Source organism: Phyllobates terribilis, unplaced genomic scaffold (assembly GCF_046119375.1).
Source record: "Phyllobates terribilis strain yellow unplaced genomic scaffold, ASM4611937v1 Scaffold_12__6_contigs__length_324123572, whole genome shotgun sequence".
Lineage (NCBI taxonomy): Eukaryota > Metazoa > Chordata > Amphibia > Anura > Dendrobatidae > Phyllobates > Phyllobates terribilis.
The window spans coordinates 198,445,147-198,467,124 of NW_027362772.1; the positions used below are offsets into that span (position 1 = coordinate 198,445,147).

The 21,978-nt window shown below is 45.7% G+C and overlaps 1 protein-coding gene across 15 annotated transcripts in view; it reads right to left on the reverse strand.

Moving 5' to 3' along the window:
- Positions 1-21,978, reverse strand: part of PHLDB1 (pleckstrin homology like domain family B member 1) — a 181,609-nt gene that overhangs the window by 82,040 nt on the left and 77,591 nt on the right. Inside the window, exon 1 of one of the 15 annotated variants that reach the window (XM_073656597.1) lies at positions 8,790-9,071. The exons of the other annotated variants lie outside the window; for them this stretch is intronic. The gene's annotated coding sequence lies outside the window, so the exon portion shown is untranslated. Of the gene's footprint in view, positions 1-8,789; positions 9,072-21,978 lie in introns of those variants that run through there. 15 annotated transcript variants of the gene reach the window in all.

Genomic DNA, 21,978 nt, shown 5'->3' on the forward strand with positions numbered 1-21,978 from the left:
TATACTAGAACTTCTGAGTATACGATCCATCCACAGAGCCTTGTAATTTGTGGCCACAACAGAAACTCTTCCTCCTAATTCCATATGAATCCTTTATTCCTATGAATACAGCAGAACTATGGATGAGAGGCTCCCACAGCAATAGTAATTACAAAATTACCTTAAAGGGATTGTCCAGCACTACCAGAAAGACTCTGCTATCTCCAGAAGCAGTGCCCCGCCTGTGAGGATCTGGTGTCCAGCCCATCCTCACTCAGGAGCAGAACTGCTCGTGGACAGTGGTGGCGGCTGCTTTATAAATACATGAAAAAGGAAAACTCATGTTTCTGGTCCCGGAGAGCTCCTTTAATGTTTAATAAGATAATTTAAGATGAATTTAATAGAAAACAGTTTGCTGTAAGGAAAGTCTAGATACATGCCCGTGTAGGAGAACCACGATGTACAGATCCAAAATATGACATCCATAGATTTCTACCACGCACCGGGTTTCTGCATCTCCCATAGAAATATATAGAGAGTACCCGAACACATGATCGCATACTGCACTCACTGAGGAAGAAAAGGAGCAGAGTGATGGTGGTGGTCTCTGTGCTGGAGCCCCCGCTATCTGAAGGCCCTGACTTATATATGGGGCAATGATCGGCCTAACAACAGATTGCAGGAATGTTGGTTCCCGCTCATTGCCCCGTGCAAACATGTCCATCAATCCTCCGCTGTCATTATAAAATGATCATTTTCCTGCATGGCATTGCCCCGTGTAAGCAGGGGCTGCCCACAGTCATGGAAAGGGTTCGGTAACAAATGACCGTGCAAATGAAATGCAAACGTAGGTAGACAAGCACAGACCAACTTAATATATTGTGGATTAGCCCTCATTCTCGGCAAGCCGGCTGTCCGTGTATAAAGGCCTAATTCACACCTATCCTGGGACAGGTAACCATGAGCCAGGTATTACTAAAATCGTGTGGATTATGGCCAACGACAACGATTAATCTGCAGAGATTTCATTCTAAATTCCAGCTCTATATGAAGGGCCAGATCCGGTAAGCCTCTCCCATAAGCCTCTCCCATGTACTACCGAGGCTTAGCCTTACCGAAAAGATCAGAAAACGGACCATTAGCAAAAGAGGAGAAAGGAGAATCATGCTTTTCCCTTTTAATTGTAGACGTACATACATGTGTGCAACTGTTGGACTGCACTAAATATAAGCACAAAATGCTGGAGGAGCAGAGCCCAAAGCTACGTTTTTGGGTAATATTGTACTTAAAGGGAATCCGTCAAAAGGTTTTGCTTTGTAATCTGAGAGCAGCATGGTGTAGGGGCAGAGTCCCTATTTCCAGTGATGAGTCACTTACTGGGCTGGTTGTTGTACTTTCAATAAATCAGTGGTTTATCAACAGAAGATTGTCACTAGTGGACTAGTTGTCTGGAGCCATGTAGTCCACCCCCACCCCATCACTGATTGGCAGATTCCTACCTATGCACAGTGTACACAAAAAGCTGCCAATCAGTTATGTGGGCAGGGTTATACAGGGCTCAGCAATCAGAGAACTACTAGACCTGCAGCAGAGAAAACTGATTTTATCAAAAATGCAGCAACCAGACCAGTAAGTGACAGATCACTGGAATCAGGATCTCTGCCCTTACATCATGCTGCTCTCAGATTACATAGCAAAAACCTGCTGACAGGATTCTTTAATGACTTGAGACATTTCAACTCATTAATAAAACAAGTCACTAAAATCCTGTATCTGGAATATGGGCTGTGTATTACAGCATCAGTATCGTGAGCGAGATTGGACAAAATCGCATCAACGCTCTGCAAATAGGATCAGCTGTGGACACCGACTGCCACTATGTGAATTTATGCTGCAGATTTCACAACTAATGTATTGTAAATGGGGAAAGCAAGAAATGTCCCACGCGGATAGTCGCAAAGGCTTTTTGGGGATTAGACATGAAGACCTCACACTGCTGACTGGAATAGCTCTTAAAACGATAGTGAACTTCAGTCACCTTCTTTAAAGCTGTTGTCAGGAGCTGCCCACAGACTTTTTCCAGCATGGAGCACCGGTACATCGATCTTATTATTGTGTTTTATTAGAGATTTGCTTGTTGTGTTTTATTAGAGATTTCTTTGCTCATCAGTTTAAGGTGCACAAATCTCTCCTGGATTGTGTTCAGCCTCAGGAATCAATGTTTCCATTCAGTGACAGTAAGCAAAGGAAGACGTGCTGATTGGATCTTATGCATACATAAGGCCAGACAGGAGATTGCTACAGGTAAATGTAAAGCAATCATTCCATTCATCTCATCAGTATCTTAGGGGTCTCAAGCCATTGTTCTCCCAGCCACTAATCCCATTGTGTGGATAGAGATAGCAGACCCAGCGGAGCCATCACCAAAGGGGGTCTCACATGCAGTCCCAGGTGATGGGTTCCACCTGACAAAAATAAATTCACAGTTGGGAACACTGCTGCCCATTCAGGGGCTGATACCAGGGAGGGAGGAAAAGAAGCCACATGTTAAGTGAGCAGTGTGGAAGAACGTCAAAGGGATAGGATCTAGGCTGAGGTCCTGGAGCCCATGGATGGATGGCCTATGAAGTTTAGAGATCGGTTGCCGCGACTGGGCTGGATAAATGTGCTACAGTTGTGGGATCTTCCATCTGGATTTGATGAACTTTCTTAAGGACTGTTGCTGCTGGATAAAAGGGGTTTTAATTGTTTTATCTGTCGTCGCGAGCAGCATGGACTGTGGCTACAGACTATACTAGCTGGAGATACGAAATCTGTGGGCCAACCAAAAGTTGGGAGACAGTGAGTATCGCCCGGAACGGGTACAGTGGAACTACCGCCCCAGGGAGGGGATCTTGTGGACTGGGGGCAATGCATTTACCTGGAATTGTTGTATCATGGATATAAGGAATAAAAATTTATTGTATTGTTAATCTGCCTAGCTGATTATTACAACCCACAACCTCAGATCTTACCAGCTGTATACTCTGTTCTCACACAGAATTATAAAACACTAGTGTACTTAAAAATAAATCATTAGAAGCAATAGTAAAAGGACAGCTGTCGTTTACAGGGTTTTGCATGGCCTCCGTGGCCTTTATAGGGTGCTGGACTCCATTGTTCATATTTAGCATCCGCCTGTCATAGTCAATGAGGCTTCTTTGCTAATTATAGGACAGGCACAGAGGGACAGAATACTCTACCAGCACCAAAACCTAAAGTTCGGTTGTCCAATAATAACAGACAATGGTCACTGCTGCCGCCTACATGTTCATTCGTTCTATTTGCAGGGTCACCATTATTATAACCTCACCCATAATACAGTAGTGAAGTGTGACAGCAGGGTCCAGACATGCACTGAGGGCCTCATTGCCACCACTTAGCATTATGGGTTTTTTTTTTACTTTTTTTTTTCTATAAATGAACAGCCATTGCAATAATCTTTAGATCTATTCCAAAAACAGATACTAAACCTGACACTTTTTGTACAATTAAAACACATTGAGCCCAATACATTAAAGGGGTATTCCCATCTCCAAGATCCTATCCCAATATGTAGTAGGTGCAATAATAATAATATTAGCAAATAACTCTAATCAGAAATTTAGTATAGTATTCTTGATTCGCTGTGTCTCTTTCCTCATGTGCAGGCATTGCAGGACCTTAGGTATCCATGATTACGACCACTGATAAATTGACAGTTAGTTAGCTAGCTGCTAGTGGTCGTAACCGTGGATACCTAAGGTCCTGCGATGCCTGCACATGAGGTAAGTGACATAGCGAATCAAAAATACTATACTACATTTCTAATTGGAGGTATTTGCTAAAATTATTATTACACCTACTACGAATTGGGATAGGATCTTGGAGATGGGAATACCCCTTTAAAGCTATGAAAAGTTGCAAAATGTAGGTGTAACTCAGAGCTCCACCTACATTTTTTGACTTCTGGTTTCTTCACGCCAGCTTCTCTAAGCTCTGCCAAAATGGACGAATCTGGGACAGGGGCATGGCGACCACCACTAGTCAAATTCATGACAAGCAGCGTCCCCAAATCGTACTCCAGCATGGACAGGAGTAGAATTTGTGCCGAGGCACACACAGAGGTGCACTCCACCTATCCGGCGCTCCTGATCCATGAAGAGACATACAGTTGTGCTTAAAAGTTTACATACCCCGGCAGAATTTTTGCTTTCTTGGCCTTGTTTCAGAGAATATGAATGATAACAAAAAACTTTTTCTCCACTCATGGTTATTGGTTGGGTGAAGCCATTTATTGTTAAACTACTGTGTTTTCTCTTTTTAAATCTTAATGACAACCAAAAACATCCAAATGACCCTGATCAAAAGTTCACATATCCTGGTAATTTTGGCCTGATAACATGCACAGAATTTGACACGAATGGGTTTGAATGGCTACTAAAGGTAACATCCTCACCTGTGACCTGTTTGCTTGTAATTAGTGTGTGTGCATAAAAGCGGAGTCAGTTTCTGGGATCCAGACAGACTCTTGCATCTTTCATCCAGCCACTGACGTTTCTGGATTGTGAGTCATGGGGAAAGCAAAAGAATTGTCAACTGATCTACGGGAAAAGGTAGTTGAATTGTATAACACAGGAAAGGGATACAAAAAATATCCAAGGAATTGATAATGTCAGTCAGCAGCGTTCAAACTGTGATTAACAAATGGAAAATCAGGGGCTCTGTAAAAACCAAACCACGGTCAGGTAAACTAACAAAGATTTCTGCCACAACTGCCAGGAAAATTGTTCGGGATGCAAAGAAAAACCCACAAATAACATCAGCTGAAATTCAGGACTCTCTGAAAACTAGCAGTGTGGCTGTTTCAAGATGCACAATAAGGAGGCACTTGAAGAAAAATGGGCAGCATGGTCGAGTCGCCAGAAGAAAGCCATTACTGCGCAAATGCCACAAAGTATCTCGCCTACAATACGCCAAACAGCACAGAGACAAGCCTCAAAACTTCTGGAACAAGGTAATTTGGAGTGATGAGACCAAAATTGAACTTTTTGGCCACAACCATAAACGTTACATTTGGAAAGAGGTCAACAAGGCCTATGATGAAAGGAACACCATTCCTACAGTAAAGCACGGAGGTGGATCACTGATGTTTTGGGGATGTGTGAGCTACAAAAGCACAGGAAACTTGGTAAAAGTTGAAGGAAAGATGAATGCAGCATGTTATCAGAAAATACTGGAGGCAAATTTGCACTCATCAGCCCGGAAGCTGCTCATGGGACGTACTTGAGACGTTCCAACATGACAACGATCCAAAACATAAGGCCAAGTCGACCTGTCATTGGCTACAGCAGAACAAAGTGAAGGTTCTGGAGTGGCCATCTCAAGTCTCCTGACCTCAATATCATTGAGCCACTCTGGGGAGACTTCAAGCGTGTCAGTTTTTGGGCATAAAATATCTTCAAATGTAGCAAAAAGTTTGTGTAACTTGCAGTTGAGCAAAGGTTTTGCAGCTTTAAGCATTTTTACTCCCAAATCAGCCAGTTTCATCAAAGTGGGCACAACTGGGGCGGGACGGGACGTGACAAAGCCCTCCTGTCTAATTCATCCAAGGTTACACTACGTTAATGGAGTCACTTTCCCCAGAAATTACCTCCAGCCCCTGACCAAGACAACATCTGTTGGAGGTGCACGCCAGTTTTAAGAAGCGCCTAATTCATTTAGTGGGTGAGCCTCTTAATGAGTAAGGATCATCTTATTTCAGTGGCCCTGTTCATTAAAATAGGGGTACAAATAACCTGCCTTAATGATTTAGGCCCATTAAGGCCAAATACGTCTTAAACATCTGCTCCTTGTCCATAGAATGACACGGGTCCCACCATTAAGTATAACAGGGGTTGTCAAGCTGGAACAGATTATCAGCTATTCACATGATAGCTGGCAGCGTTTATATCAGTAGGGGTCCAAATGCTGGAACCTGAAACGATTTCCAGAACGGGGCACTTTTCTCCACATTAGGATGTTGCAGCAATGCCCATGATCATGTCCATTCATTCTATATGGAACTGCTGGCAGCTGCCCACATAGGAATGGATGGAGCAACAGTCCAGCATGCGGCGCACTGCCACTCTATGTAATGGGGAGGAAAATGCCCTGCAATCAGTAGCGGCTTAGCGGTAAGACCCCCACTGATCTAAACATCATCACCTAACTGGTGACAACTGAACCATCCCTTTTATATCAATAAATATAAGTTTTCAATTGGAATCACTTAAAAGAAATGTTCCTGTGTCTGGATATTGTTATTCCTTAGTGGTGCTCCCGATGCTCTATGGATTCGCTTTTAACTTATGTAGGAAGATCGATCTTGTATAAGCCAAGATAGGTCCACCAGGGCCTTCTCCACCATTATTTTGATTACATCAAGCCATCGAGTTGCTGGTCTTCCTCTTCGCCTTGTCCATTCCATTCTTCTGACCATGATGTCCTTCTCCAGTGATTGTTCTCTTCTTATGATGAGTCCAAAGTCATAGCTTGGTGATCCTTGCTTCGGGTGACATGTCTGCAGGTTTTACATTTACCCAATATGTGGTCACAACCTCCTGGATCCTCTAGTACAGGGCAGAGCAGCCATTTCTGTCATTGTACGGACCACCTAGCAAGAATGTGGCTTCTTCTCTCCGTCATTGGTCAATATGAGAGCGTTTAGAAGGAACACTAGGGGACCCCATAAAGAGCACATAACAGTAATATCTAGACAAGAAGCTTTTCTCTTCACATCAAGTGGAATTGCAAACATTTTGTATGATCTAACACAGCAAATTAATATTTAATGGTGGGACAAACCCTTTAAGTGCAGCAGAGCCCGCGGTGTGAGCGGGGCCGCCAGGCTGGTGCACACAGGAGGATTGCAGGGTGTTGGTGAGGAATAATTACGGGATGAGTCTCCACGCCGGGCTTCGCCTCCTCTTCCAGCCGCAGCAGCGTTGTTTATTTTAGACATTTCCTAGCAAATCCTTGTCCTGGGGCTATGAAAAAAATCTGCTCAGACAAGAAGAGTGAGCACAACGTGTACAGCCTCACTGAATGGAGGTGTTGTCACATCATAATAAGCCCTGATCAACGGGTCACAATTAATCTACAAACAAAAAAGACAGAGGACACCGGACGCCTCCGATTAGATCCCCTGCCCCTAGTGTAGCTGCTCTCAGGGAACTCACAAAGAAGGGAGGGGGAACGGCAAAAATGAGGAAACTTTTACAACTTTTATGCAATTCAAGATTCATTTCTGTAAAACTCTACATAACTTTCTAATAAAACTGTTTCATTTCCTCACCATTGGCTGTAACCTGCACAGATCTCCATGGTCCGAGGGCCTCCGCAGCTCTCCAGCTATTGTGGAACTACAGCTCCCATCATGTCCGGCAGGATGTGCTTCACAGCTGCCTTTATGATTCTTCTACAATGGACAGCACTTGTGCCTTCTCTTCAAGATCTTCCCTTTTATTACCAGCTCTGGTATCTACCTTCTTGCCATCTCCTCTAGCAGGCAAGAGTCCAGTGATCTGTGTGTGAATGTTCAGGACAATGGAGGTCCCTCCAGCTGCACACGCCGGCTGCACACACCGATTCGTCCGTGTCATTATTTACCAAAAATGGTCAGGGATCTCAACCACAGGGAAAGGGAACAATCCCAAAACTTGCTTTAGAAATGTTTCCAAGCTTGGAACATGACAATGGTGGAAAATCTGCCAACTATTCAAACAAGAAAGATTCGCCACCATTCACAAAACATCTGGAGAACACATAATCAGGGCGATGAGACCCAGCGACACACTGGCATTATTGGGGTGACTTCCCAATAACACACAGGTCACTGGAGAAACTGAGCTGCCCATCAACAGCCTGGCATCATTTTAGTAACTATCCCAGCTGGCACCGCTCTGTATTAATAGACCAGAATCATTCATTATTAGGGCTGGCATCATTCATTAGTACTCATTCTGCATCACATAGGGGTATACTACTACTACAGTGGTGACAGAAGTAATAGGACCAATGGTTCACATCATGCCCGTCCTAATGACGGGTTTACGGCGCTGGTACTTTCCTCCTGGATCCTCCGTCCCATTACCTCACTTTCCATAATGACACAGCACATGGCTGTGAGGAGCCGCAGATGAGTCAGCGGATTGCTGCCCTATATACAGAACAATGGGATTATCCAGGAGAATCACAGCCCCTATAGCAGCTGGCATATGCTGTGCCAGGCTATGTACCAGTCACATCGGGCAGCGCCGCAGTCACAGGGAATCAGGACAGTCAGGGCCGACCCTATGAGACCACCGATTATTTCTAGGAGTTTATATATACTTGGAGCCGGTATATTTAGGCATGGCTGAAAGCAGACACCCGAGAAGCACATGGGCAGGAAATGTGCGGGGGCCTCATGTGCCCCCAGATTTAACAATTCCTTTCCCCCTTCCAAGAAATCATTATAACCCATAGTCTTACTGGAGGGGTGTATAGGGGGTACCTCATCTAGGGAGTGAGGGTGCCAGGATGGGGGAGGGGATCAAGGAGGAAAGCCCAGTGTAGAGCTGCAGGAGTCCATGTAGGCACATAGGTAGAAGCGTGCAGGGTGAGGCAGTGCCCGAGGGCAGACATTCCCCCTGCCTGACTACACAAAACAATAGCCTGCAGTGTGCCAGCCTGGACAGCCACAGCACAGTGCCAGCCTGCCATGTATTCCTGTGCCCAGCCCTGTGCCCTCTGTGTGAGCTGACACTTACCACCATCGGGCAGGGGCGAGATGTACAACAGAAGGACACTCCACAAACTTTCCTGCGTCCAGCCTGGCACCCGTCACGGCACAGCTGGCATCCCCCGGTGTGTGGTACAGAGTGGGTCCTGCCAGCTCACACACGACATACCGGTGCCAGCACCATTCTTCTCTCTTTCTTCTTTCCTCCCCACAGCCGTGGCTGCAACACCCGGGAGCCGACCCAATCACAGCCGCGCTTACTGCCCATCCATGGAAGGGGCAGGAAAGGGAGGGATAATGGAGCCGCCGCTCCACCGCCGCCTTCCGTCCGCCCAGAGCCCCGTGTCACCGGCTCACTCCGCCTCTGTGTAACTGGGTGACGAGCAGGGTGTGCGGTGTCTACAGACAGATGTGGAGTCTACAGAGTATACAGGCAGATGTGGAGTCTATAGAGTATACAGGCAGATGTGGAGTCTATAGAGTATACAGGCAGATGTGGAGTATACAGGCAGATGTGGAGTATACAGGCAGATGTGGAGTCTATAGAGTATACAGGCAGATGAGTCTATAGAGTATACAGGCAGATGTGGAGTATACAGGCAGATGTGGAGTCTATAGAGTATACAGGCAGATGTGGAGTCTATAGAGTATACAGGCAGATGTGGAGTATACAGGCAGATGTGGAGTCTACAGAGTATACAGGCAGATGAGTCTACAGAGTATACAGGCAGATGTGGAGTATACAGGCAGATGTGGAGTCTATAGAGTATACAGGCAGATGAGTCTATAGAGTATACAGGCAGATGTGGAGTATACAGGCAGATGTGGAGTCTATAGAGTATACAGGCAGATGTGGAGTCTATAGAGTATACAGGCAGATGTGGAGTCTATAGAGTATACAGGCAGATGTGGAGTATACAGGCAGATGTGGAGTCTATAGAGTATACAGGCAGATGAGTCTATAGAGTATACAGGCAGATGTGGAGTCTATAGAGTATACAGGCAGATGTGGAGTATACAGGCAGATGTGGAGTCTATAGAGTATACAGGCAGATGTGGAGTCTATAGAGTATACAGGCAGATGTGGAGTCTATAGAGTATACAGGCAGATGAGTCTATAGAGTATACAGGCAGATGTGGAGTATACAGGCAGATGTGGAGTCTATAGAGTATACAGGCAGATGAGTCTATAGAGTATACAGGCAGATGTGGAGTATACAGGCAGATGTGGAGTCTATAGAGTATACAGGCAGATGTGGAGTATACAAAGTATACAGGCAGATGTGGAGTCTACAGAGTATATAGGCAGATGTGGAGTCTATAGAGTATACAGGCAGATGTGGAGTCTATAGAGTATACAGGCAGATGTGAAGTATACAGGCAGATGTGGAGTCTATAGAGTATACAGGCAGATGTGGAGTATACAGGCAGATGTGGAGTCTATAGAGTATACAGGCAGATGTGGAGTATACAGGCAGATGTGGAGTCTATAGAGTATACAGGCAGATGTGGAGTCTATAGAGTATACAGGCAGATGTGGAGTCTACAGAGTATACAGGCAGATGTGGAGTCTACAGAGTATACAGGCAGATGTGGAGTCTATAGAGTATACAGGCAGATGAGTCTATAGAGTATACAGGCAGATGTGGAGTATACAGGCAGATGTGGAGTCTATAGAGTATACAGGCAGATGAGTCTATAGAGTATACAGGCAGATGTGGAGTATACAGGCAGATGTGGAGTCTATAGAGTATACAGGCAGATGTGGAGTATACAAAGTATACAGGCAGATGTGGAGTCTACAGAGTATATAGGCAGATGTGGAGTCTATAGAGTATACAGGCAGATGTGGAGTCTATAGAGTATACAGGCAGATGTGAAGTATACAGGCAGATGTGGAGTCTATAGAGTATACAGGCAGATGTGGAGTATACAGGCAGATGTGGAGTCTATAGAGTATACAGGCAGATGTGGAGTATACAGGCAGATGTGGAGTCTATAGAGTATACAGGCAGATGTGGAGTCTATAGAGTATACAGGCAGATGTGGAGTCTACAGAGTATACAGGCAGATGTGGAGTCTACAGAGTATACAGGCAGATGTGGAGTCTATAGAGTATACAGGCAGATGTGAAGTATACAGGCAGATGTGGAGTCTATAGAGTATACAGGCAGATGTGGAGTATACAGGCAGATGTGGAGTCTATAGAGTATACAGGCAGATGTGGAGTATACAGGCAGATGTGGAGTCTATAGAGTATACAGGCAGATGTGGAGTCTATAGAGTATACAGGCAGATGTGGAGTCTATAGAGTATACAGGCAGATGTGGAGTCTATAGAGTATACAGGCAGATGTGGAGTCTATAGAGTATACAGGCAGATGTGGAGTATACAGGCAGATGTGGAGTCTATAGAGTATACAGGCAGATGTGGAGTATACAAAGTATACAGGCAGATGTGGAGTCTACAGAGTATATAGGCAGATGTGGAGTCTATAGAGTATACAGGCAGATGTGGAGTCTATAGAGTATACAGGCAGATGTGAAGTATACAGGCAGATGTGGAGTCTATAGAGTATACAGGCAGATGTGGAGTATACAAAGTATACAGGCAGATGTGGAGTCTACAGAGTATATAGGCAGATGTGGAGTCTATAGAGTATACAGGCAGATGTGGAGTCTATAGAGTATACAGGCAGATGTGAAGTATACAGGCAGATGTGGAGTCTATAGAGTATACAGGCAGATGTGGAGTATACAGGAAGATGTGGAGTCTATAGAGTATACAGGCAGATGTGGAGTCTATAGAGTATACAGGCAGATGTGAAGTATACAGGCAGATGTGGAGTCTATAGAGTATACAGGCAGATGTGGAGTATACAAAGTATACAGGCAGATGTGGAGTCTACAGATTATATAGGCAGATGTGGAGTCTATAGAGTATACAGGCAGATGTGGAGTCTATAGAGTATACAGGCAGATGTGGAGTCTATAGAGTATACAGGCAGATGTGGAGTATACAGACAGATGTGGAGTCTATAGAGTATACAGGCAGATGTGGAGTATACAGGCAGATGTGGAGTCTATAGAGTATACAGGCAGATGTGGAGTCTATAGAGTATACAGGCAGATGTGGAGTCTACAGAGTATACAGGCAGATGTGGAGTATACAGGCAGATGTGGAGTCTATAGAGTATACAGGCAGATGTGGAGTATACAGGCAGATGTGGAGTCTATAGAGTATACAGGCAGATGTGGAGTCTATAGAGTATACAGGCAGATGTGGAGTCTATAGAGTATACAGGCAGATGAGTCTATAGAGTATACAGGCAGATGTGGAGTATACAGGCAGATGTGGAGTCTATAGAGTATACAGGCAGATGAGTCTATAGAGTATACAGGCAGATGTGGAGTATACAGGCAGATGTGGAGTCTATAGAGTATACAGGCAGATGTGGAGTATACAAAGTATACAGGCAGATGTGGAGTCTACAGAGTATATAGGCAGATGTGGAGTCTATAGAGTATACAGGCAGATGTGGAGTCTATAGAGTATACAGGCAGATGTGAAGTATACAGGCAGATGTGGAGTCTATAGAGTATACAGGCAGATGTGGAGTATACAGGCAGATGTGGAGTCTATAGAGTATACAGGCAGATGTGGAGTATACAGGCAGATGTGGAGTCTATAGAGTATACAGGCAGATGTGGAGTCTATAGAGTATACAGGCAGATGTGGAGTCTACAGAGTATACAGGCAGATGTGGAGTCTACAGAGTATACAGGCAGATGTGGAGTCTATAGAGTATACAGGCAGATGTGAAGTATACAGGCAGATGTGGAGTCTATAGAGTATACAGGCAGATGTGGAGTATACAGGCAGATGTGGAGTCTATAGAGTATACAGGCAGATGTGGAGTATACAGGCAGATGTGGAGTCTATAGAGTATACAGGCAGATGTGGAGTCTATAGAGTATACAGGCAGATGTGGAGTCTACAGGCAGATGTGGAGTCTATAGAGTATACAGGCAGATGTGGAGTCTATAGAGTATACAGGCAGATGTGGAGTATACAGGCAGATGTGGAGTCTATAGAGTATACAGGCAGATGTGGAGTATACAAAGTATACAGGCAGATGTGGAGTCTACAGAGTATATAGGCAGATGTGGAGTCTATAGAGTATACAGGCAGATGTGGAGTCTATAGAGTATACAGGCAGATGTGAAGTATACAGGCAGATGTGGAGTCTATAGAGTATACAGGCAGATGTGGAGTATACAAAGTATACAGGCAGATGTGGAGTCTACAGAGTATATAGGCAGATGTGGAGTCTATAGAGTATACAGGCAGATGTGGAGTCTATAGAGTATACAGGCAGATGTGAAGTATACAGGCAGATGTGGAGTCTATAGAGTATACAGGCAGATGTGGAGTATACAGGCAGATGTGGAGTCTATAGAGTATACAGGCAGATGTGGAGTCTATAGAGTATACAGGCAGATGTGAAGTATACAGGCAGATGTGGAGTCTATAGAGTATACAGGCAGATGTGGAGTATACAAAGTATACAGGCAGATGTGGAGTCTACAGAGTATATAGGCAGATGTGGAGTCTATAGAGTATACAGGCAGATGTGGAGTCTATAGAGTATACAGGCAGATGTGGAGTCTATAGAGTATACAGGCAGATGTGGAGTATACAGACAGATGTGGAGTCTATAGAGTATACAGGCAGATGTGGAGTATACAGGCAGATGTGGAGTCTATAGAGTATACAGGCAGATGTGGAGTCTATAGAGTATACAGGCAGATGTGGAGTCTACAGAGTATACAGGCAGATGTGGAGTATACAGGCAGATGTGGAGTCTATAGAGTATACAGGCAGATGTGGACTCTATAGAGTATACAGACAGATGTGGAGTATACAAAGTATACAGGCAGATGTGGAGTATACAGGCAGATGTGGAGTCTATAGAGTATACAGGCAGATGTGGAGTCTATAGAGTATACAGGCTGATGTGGAGTCTACAGAGTATACAGGCAGATGTGGAGTATACAGGCAGATGTGGAGTCTATAGAGTATACAGGCAGATGTGGAGTCTACAGAGTATACAGGCAGATGTGGAGTCTACAGAGTATACAGGCAGATGTGGATTATACAGGCAGATGTGGATACAGTATACAGGCAGATGTGGATACAGTATACAGGCAGATGTGGAGTATACAGTCAGATGTGGAGTATACAGGCAGATGTGGATACAGTATACAGGCAGATGTGGAGTATACAGAGTATACAGGCAGATGTGGAGTATACAGGCAGATGTGGAGTATTCAGGCAGATGTGGATACAGAGTATACAGGCAGATGTGTATACAGACAGAGTATACAGGCAGATGTAGAGTATACAGGCAGATGTAGAGTATACAGGCAGATGTGGATGCAGAGTATACAGGCAAATGTGGATACAGACAGAGTATACAGGCAGATGTGGAGTCTACAAAGTATAAAGGCAGATGTGGAGTATACAGAGTATACAGGCAGATGTGGAGTATACAGGCAGATGTGGATACAGAGTATACGGGCAGATGTGGATACAGACAGAGTATACAGGCAGATGTGGAGTATACAAGCAGATGTGGAGTCTACAGAGTATACAGGCAGATGTGGATACAGAGTATACAGGCAGATGTGGATACAGACAGAGTATACAGGCAGATGTGGAGTATACAGGGTATACAGGCAGATGTGGATACAGAGTATACAGGCAGATTTGGATACAGACAGACTATACAGGCAGATGTGGAGTATACAGGCAGATGAGTCTACAGAGTATACAGGCAGATGTGGAGTATACAGAATATACAGGCAGATGTGGAGTATACAGAGTATACAGGCAGATGTGGAGTATACAGGCAGATGTGGATACAGAGTATACGGGCAGATGTGGATACAGACAGAGTATACAGGCAGATGTGGAGTATACAGGCAGATGAGTCTACAGAGTATACAGGCAGATGTGGATACAGAGTATACAGGCAGATGTGGATACAGAGTATACAGGCAGATGTGGAGTATACAGGCAGATGTGGATACAGACAGAGTATACAGGCAGATGTGGAGTATACAGAGTATACAGACAGTCAAATGTGGGGTATACAGTCAGATGTGTGGTATACAGTCAGATGTGGAGTATACAGACAGTCAGATGTGGAGTATACAGACAGTCAGATATGGAGTATACAGTCAGATGTGGAGTATACAGACAGTGAGGTGTGGGGTATACAGTCAGATGTTTGGTGTACAGTCAGATGTGGAGTATACAGTCAGATGTTTGGTGTACAGTCAGATGTGGAGTATACAGTCAGATGTGGAGTATACAGACAGATATGGAGTATACAGACAGTGAGGTGTGGGGTATACAGTCAGATGTTTGGTGTACAGTCAGATGTGGAGTATACAGTCAGATGTTTGGTGTACAGTCAGACATGGACAAGTCAGCGCTGCCTCGTGTATGAGTTACAGTCAGACATGCTGTATCCTCCTGTACACATCACTATTATATATAAAGGTCCATGTCACGTTGTATCATTGTTTCCCTTGTCGTCATGTATATTGCATTCATGTTTTAATGTCCCCCACCCCCTACATTCCTTCTTCTTCCCCTCCTCCCACTCTCCCAAGTCTTCCCATTTCTTACATGCCTTTCTTAGCCCTGGAAGAAGTTGCTTATAACAAGGAACACGCTCACATCTCTATTAGATTTGTGTGTGTACAGAATATGTACAGTATATCCATATAATATATACACATAAATACACACACAAAACTAATAGAGAGCTGCAGGTATGCTCCAATCAGTCGCTGATCATTAATATGTTGAGGACACAAGGTTGGGGCAGGGTTTGTATACATCCGGTCTACAGTATATTAATATATATATGTAGATATACATATATATATATATAGGTTCTATGTATTCTGCCCATATCATAAGCCATACGTAAATACAAAGTACATCCCTAGTGAGCACTGTGAGATCCCGGCTCGGGGCTGACTGCGCGAGAATCCAGTGTCTCAGGTCATCGGTTCCCATCATGGATATTTATAGGATATTGATTGTTCCCAGTGGTCAGACTTCTACTCATTCCAAGAATAGGAGTGTCCTGTCCCCGCATATAGGGGGCTTCAATGAGACCACCACCGATTGCAGGACAAAAAGGGCTCCCATCCCTATGTAACAGCGCAGAGATTACTGTCTCTGCCATTGAAAAGTCAGCGATCTCCTCTGTCACATTTTCGGTATCTGACATCTCTGAGCAGTGCCAAAGGGGTTGAGGTTTTCATAGAGTTTTTATAGTTTCTATAGAGCCTTTAGTTTGGGAAATCATTGGCATTTAGACATCATAGACGGCCCCAATATGATCTACTATGCACATTCACCTCTCATGTAATTGGATGAAACCAGCTTTAGAGTTTTTGATGAAGTTGCAGCAAAAAAAAGGGACATGTGGCGTGGGAGATTTTTGGTAAAATCTTATCCCCTTGGCTGATATAATAATAAGATGCGGTTTTTCCATCTATAAAATCCAGATTGAAAATCCATTGCATATCCGCCCTATGTGAACATACCCTTTGGATAAATTTTCATTCAACCGCATCTAAAAAACCCACATCTGACCACATGGATTTTACTTGTAAACCATATAAAATCTCTGTGTTTCATCTGTAAGGTCCACCCTGCCAATTACTCGTGTTAACCTTTTAGATGCCGCTGTCAATCACTGATCGCAGCATTAAATGATGTAATTGGGTGTCTATCAGCCCCCATGACATGATCACAGGGTGCAGCCAGAGGTTGCTGAGGCCCCGCCGCTGCCATCTTGGTCCTCCTCTGAAGCTCTGTGATACTCTGAACTTCAAAAGTGCCAGTGATTCCTGATGGTAAAAGCTGACACACTGCCCAAGCACTGGTTAGACCTGGATGCAACGCACGGCCCACGTTATTGGGAAACATCACAGCAGACAAGCGCTGTCACCATACCATGGGGCGTGTGATGAATCCGCACTGCCCATGCGCCTCAATCACCCATATGCCCATTCAGCCAGAGATAACATTCAGGTGGGCAGAAACCATTAAAACAATAATGGTACCAAACCAACTACAAAGATTAAAAGCGCAGGCCCTAGTGGTGCTCTGCCCACCCGGAACCGCAGCTATAGATGTAATGGAAGCCAATGCAGAAGCTGCCGGCCATTCCACATGGCAGCTCTGGTTTCTGAAGTAATTCCACAGGGGACATATCCCCCTCAGCCGGACGCCAGCACACGTCACTCCCTTGTACAATGCCCCTGCGGCCTGCAATACCTCGGCCAGGCTATCCTCAGGCTCAGCACAATGTTCATGTAAGAAAAACAACAAACCAACATTTTTTAGTTCCATAAGATTTCATGTTCCCCGGCCTTAGCCATCACGTCCAGTACAAATACTGCGAATGTGAACTGGAGCGCAGGGAAATGTCCTGGATTATCGGATCAAACACACTGACCCTACTGGGACTGAACAAAGCCTTGAGAACGTTTACCAGTGAAGACACCGGGAATAATATTCTCTTTATATCTTTAACAATGCCCTCCAGCGATGTTTAATAATGCAGTATAGTCTATTATTAAAGAATAATGTAGAGGTTTTAGTATATGTATATATATATATATATATTGTGTGTGCACCTGTCAGTTGATGCATCCTGGGTGGGCTGTCCGCCATCTTCACTCCTGCAGAGTAAACACAGACTACACAGGGCCGTAACTACAACCGGGGCAGCTGGGGCACTGCCCCGGGGCCCCAACCACCCAAGGGGCCCCAAACTGATGGTAAAAAATTGTATTTTAATACTTTAATTTCTCATAAAATACCCAGCTCCTATATTCCTGTCAGACAATGTCACCCGGAGGACAGGAGAGACTATCATTTCAATAATTTCCAGTAGCTCTGCCAGCTGTCAATGAATGGAAACCTGCACTGGCCTGGAGAGTCTCATAGCACAAGATGTGTAACAATATGTTAGTCTGGAGATCACAGAGTTGGCAAGGCAGGCACAGTGCCCACTGACTGTAACAAACTCTCAGCATCATTGAGGGGAGACAGTCTCAGCAGACACAAATATCTCTGTGACAAACTGTGAGAAGCTCTGCTATTTAATAAACATATACAGTTATTTGAAAATTGTGCAATATTTGGAATTATTCACCTTATTAATTTTCCAAACATATTCACTGAATATTTAACTTCTAAAACTTGCATCATAAGCAACAAAATCTATTAAAGGTCTTGCAGAACGTGGTGAAGCCTGTGTGCTGTATACAACAATGCGTAGCAGCTTCACCACGTTCCGCACAACCTCTAGTGATTGAAATGTTGAGGGGCCCCACTATGAAGTTTTGCCCCGGTGCCCCGAAGTTTATAGTTACGGCACTGAGACTACATGTGCCATGATGCCAGTCTCAGCATATTGCCCCTATCTAATGGCAGCCAGTGGTAGATGAGTGACGTAGAGCTGCTGCCCCGGATGTGGAGCTCAGTGTACACTATTCACACCTCCCAACCATCCCGGATACAGCGGGACAGTCTTGAATTTGGCAAGCTGTCCCGGGATGTTGCGGGTTTGTGTTGACTACAACTGTATCTGTGTCCTCAGAACAGAGATACTGCTGTGGAGACACAGATCACGGGGAGCAGGCAGCCGGCAGCTTCACTATTCCAGACAGGAAAAGTCTGAGGGTCATGCAAGCATCTTCAGGTCACACCACAAACTCACCTGATATGAAAGTCTGGACAGGTTTTCAGGCTTTACCTAGACTGGCAGCAGCGGGCAGGGAAGTGGCAGGTAATTGTGGTTCTCCTGTGGAGTCATCATAATGTGGGCAGGGACTGAAGTGGCATCATACTGTGTTGTGGGGCTGTGGGGGCCACTGTGGAGCATCATAGTGTATGTGGGGCTGTGAGGGAATGTACTATGTGGAAAAGTGCTGTGTGTGGAGCATCATACTGTATGTGGGGCTGTGAGGGAATGTGCTATGTGGGGGACATCATATTGTATGTGGGGGCTGTGAGGGAATGTGCTATGTGGGGGACATCATATTGTATGTGGGGGCTGTGAGGGAATGTGCTATGTGGGGGACATCATAATGTATGTGGGGCTGTGAGGGAATGTGCTATGTGGGGGACATCGTATTGTATGTGGGGGCTGTGAGGGAATGTGCTATGTGGGGGACATCATAATGTATGTGGGGCTGTGAGGGAATGTGCTATGTGGGGGACATCGTATTGTATGTGGGGGCTGTGAGGGAATGTGCTATGTGGGGGATATCGTATTGTATGTGGGGGCTGTGAGGGAATGTGCTATGTGAGGGACATCATACTGTATGTGGGGGTTGTGAGGGAATGTGCTATGTGGGGGACATCATACTGTATGTGGGGGCTGTGAGGGAATGTGCTATGTGGGGGACATCATACTGTATGTGGGGGTTGTGAGGGAATGTGCTATGTGGGGGACATCATATTGTATGTGGGGGCTGTGAGGGAATGTGCTATGTGGGGGACATCATATTGTATGTGGGGGCTGTGAGGGAATGTGCTATGTGGGGGACATCATATTGTATGTGGGGGCTGTGAGGGAATGTGCTATGTGGGGGACATCATACTGTATGTGGGGGCTGTGAGGGAATGTGCTATGTGGGGGACATCATATTGTATGTGGGGGCTGTGAGGGAATGTGCTATGTGGGGGACATCATACTGTATGTGGGGCTGTGAGGGAATGTGCTATGTGGGGGACATTATATTGTATGTGGGGCTGTGAGGGAATGTGCTATGTGGGGGACATCATACTGTATGTGGGGGCTGTGAGGGAATGTGCTATGTGGGGGACATCATACTGTATGTGGGGGCTGTGAGGGAATGTGCTATGTGGGGACATCATACTGTATGTGGGGGTTGTGAGGGAATGTGCAATGTGGGGGACATCATATTGTATGTGGGGGGCTGTGAGGGAATGTGCTATGTGGGGGACATCATATTGTATGTAGGGGCTGTGAGGGAATGTGCTATGTGGGGGACATCATACTGTATGTGGGGGCTGTGAGGGAATGTGCTATGTGGGGGACATCATATTGTATGTGGGGGCTGTGAGGGAATGTGCTATGTGGGGGACATCATACTGTATGTGGGGCTGTGAGGGAATGTGCTATGTGGGGGACATCATATTGTATGTGGGGGCTGTGAGGGAATGTGCTATGTGGGGGACATCATATTGTATGTGGGGGCTGTGAGGGAATGTGCTATGTGGGGGACATCATACTGTATGTGGGGGCTGTGAGGGAATGTGCTATGTGGGGGACATCATATTGTATGGGGGGGCTGTGAGGGAATGTGCTATGTGGGGGACATCATACTGTATGTGGGGCTGTGAGGGAATGTGCTATGTGGGGGACATTATATTGTATGTGGGGCTGTGAGGGAATGTGCTATGTGGGGGACATCATACTGTATGTGTGGGCTGTGAGGGAATGTGCTATGTGGGGGACATCATACTGTATGTGGGGGCTGTGAGGGAATGTGCTATGTGGGGACATCATACTGTATGTGGGGCTGTGAGGGAATGTGCTATGTGGGGGACATCATACTGTATGTGGGGCTGTGAGGGAATGTGCTATGTGGGGGACATCATACTGTATGTGGGGGCTGTGAGAGAATGTGGTATGTGGGGGACATCATACTGTATGTGGGGCTGTGAGGGAATGTGCTATGTGGGGGACATCATACTGTATGTGGGGCTGTGAGGGAATGTGCTATGTGGGGAACATCATATTGCATGTGGGGGCTGTGAGGGAATGTGCTATGTGGGGGACATCATACTGTATGTGGAGGCTGTGAGGGAATGTGCTATGTGGGGGACATCATACTGTATGTGGGAGCTGTGAGGGAATGTGCTATGTGGGGGACATCATACTGTATGTGGGAGCTGTGAGAGAATGTGGTATGTGGGGGACATCATACTGTATGTGGGGGCTGTGAGGGAATGTGCTATGTGGGGGACATCATACTGAATGTGGGGGCTGTGGAGGCATTATTTTGTGTGGTGTTGGTTACTTTTAGGACATCATACTCTATGTGGGGTGCTGTGGGGTCATCTTAATGTGTGGGGGCTGTGGAAGAATGTACAACGTCAGGTGCGTCATACTGTATTTAGTTTAAAATCATCATACTGTGTGAGGGGAGAGAGGTGTTAGGACATCACACTGTGTGTGGGGAACTGTGTGGGTATAATATTGTATGTAAGGAGCTCTGAGGTCATAACACTGTAGGGGGAATGTACTGCCAGGCGGTAGCATACTGTTTATGGGGTAATATACTGTGGGGGCATCATCCTGTGTGTGGGGTGCCACTATGTGATGTGTGTGAGGGTCATGGGCTTCACAAGGAACAATATTCTTGTGTCGGTATAGTAAGGGAAGTGGCTTAGTGTAAAATAGAAATTGCCAGTGCTTGCTGTGCTCCATTAGTACGTGTTGATTTCTCTTGTCTTTCAAAGTTGGGAGGTATACCTATGTGATGTATATACAGCAGAGACTCAGGGTCTCCTGTGTGGTATGTATGTATATATACATATGTAGCACCCCGAGGGCTCGGCTGCTACAGGGGTATTGCACCTCAGACCAGAGGTGTGATATTCCACTCCCGGGTAAGGATGGAGTGTGGACCAGGACTCGTTTAGCTGCATGCACCACACACACCCCATTTCCGAGGGACAGCTCAACGGTGCTCCCACTAGATAGAAGTGCAGGCACGACAGCATCTGTTCCTGGCTGGAGTGGGGAGGGGGAGGAAAACCCAGTGGTGTAGGAGCAGATAGGGGTGGGTCTCTGGGCATAGGCAGGAGCCCATTGGTTGCAAGTCACCTGGGCTCGGGTGTCAGAAGGAGGTATAAAAGGTGGGCACCATCTTAGATCAGGGTTCAGTTCAGTGGAGACAGCCTCAGGAGAAGACAGGAAGCAGAGCCCCTGCATGGGCTCTGCTCTGCAGGCAGGCCTTGTCAGGAGGCTGGAGCCTGAGAGAGAGAAAGGAGAATGAACAGAAAGGACAGTAAGAAAGGAAGCAAGGAACAGGAACACAGAGAAAGGCCCAGAGACACGAGGACAGAAGGAACCCCATATGCCCAGG